Genomic DNA, 1,164 nt, shown 5'->3' on the forward strand with positions numbered 1-1,164 from the left:
TTAATAAACTCTATTCTACTCCACTACTTTTTGCCAAAATGACATGGTGGAGCAAACACCAGACACCCAAGTTACTATGTAGCTTTGCTTTTTGCATATGGCCACAAAGACAGTGATGCTAGAGTTCTTTCAGAAGTTTCCTCCCTAGGAATTTCGATCAAGACACCACGCTTCCTGAGGTGCAATGACCTATCTAGTTCTAAGGGAATCAACTCTTATTCTTCTTTATACCACATTTCACATTTTATTTAAAATTGTGCATTTGTCAACTCATACCACATTAAAAAGAATGTCTCAACTCCAAATCAAAAGTACAAGGAACCCACAGACTTACACATGGTCCAACACTATAAAATAGGGATCTTTTATTTTTCAAAAGAAAGTCTCATCTCAAGACACAGGCTTGTTTCTTTCTTCTCAACAGGGTTTTTATACGTTCAAAATGGGTACCTTAGTCAAAAATTTTATTTTGCACATTAATGAAGCAACCGAATGGTATGATCATTAGCCAAAAGCCAAAGTAGGACTTCATCCCTTAGCAAGCTCAAAAAAAATAAAAAGAAAACGAATAAAACAAAGTAAAAAAGCAGAAACTGGTTTTCTCCCCCACACTTAAGTCATGCAATGTCCTCAATGCATGGAAAGAATTAAAAACAAAGACAATGCAAGGGGGTCATACCTGATTAAAAGTTAGTCATCAATGTAAAGAGGTTCAGGGAGATCCATGACCTCTTCACTACCAGTAGTAGGAAACTCGAGGAACGTTTCAAACGCTGACCATTAACCTTCGAAATTACCTCTGTTTCTAGGTTCAAAATCTCCACAGCCCTATGGGGATGTACATTATGGACAATAAACGGGCCATCCCATCGGGATCTAAGCTTACCAGGGAAAAGATGCAATCGAGAGTTGTACAATAAGACCTTATCACCAATTGTAAAAGATTTACGCAGAATGTGCTTATCATGGAAAACTTTAGTCTTTTCCTTGTAAATCCTAGAACTTTCATAGGCTTCATTCCTAAGTTCCTCCAACTCAGATAGTTGGAGCCTACAATGAATTTCCGCATCAAACAAATCAAAGTTAAGCTTTTTGATAGTCCAAAAGGCCTTATGCTCCAACTCAACTGGTAAGTGACAAGCTTTTCCATACACCAAACGGAAG

The sequence above is a fragment of the Macadamia integrifolia genome, unplaced genomic scaffold, assembly GCF_013358625.1.
Source record: "Macadamia integrifolia cultivar HAES 741 unplaced genomic scaffold, SCU_Mint_v3 scaffold1335, whole genome shotgun sequence".
Classification (NCBI taxonomy): Eukaryota; Viridiplantae; Streptophyta; class Magnoliopsida; order Proteales; family Proteaceae; genus Macadamia; species Macadamia integrifolia.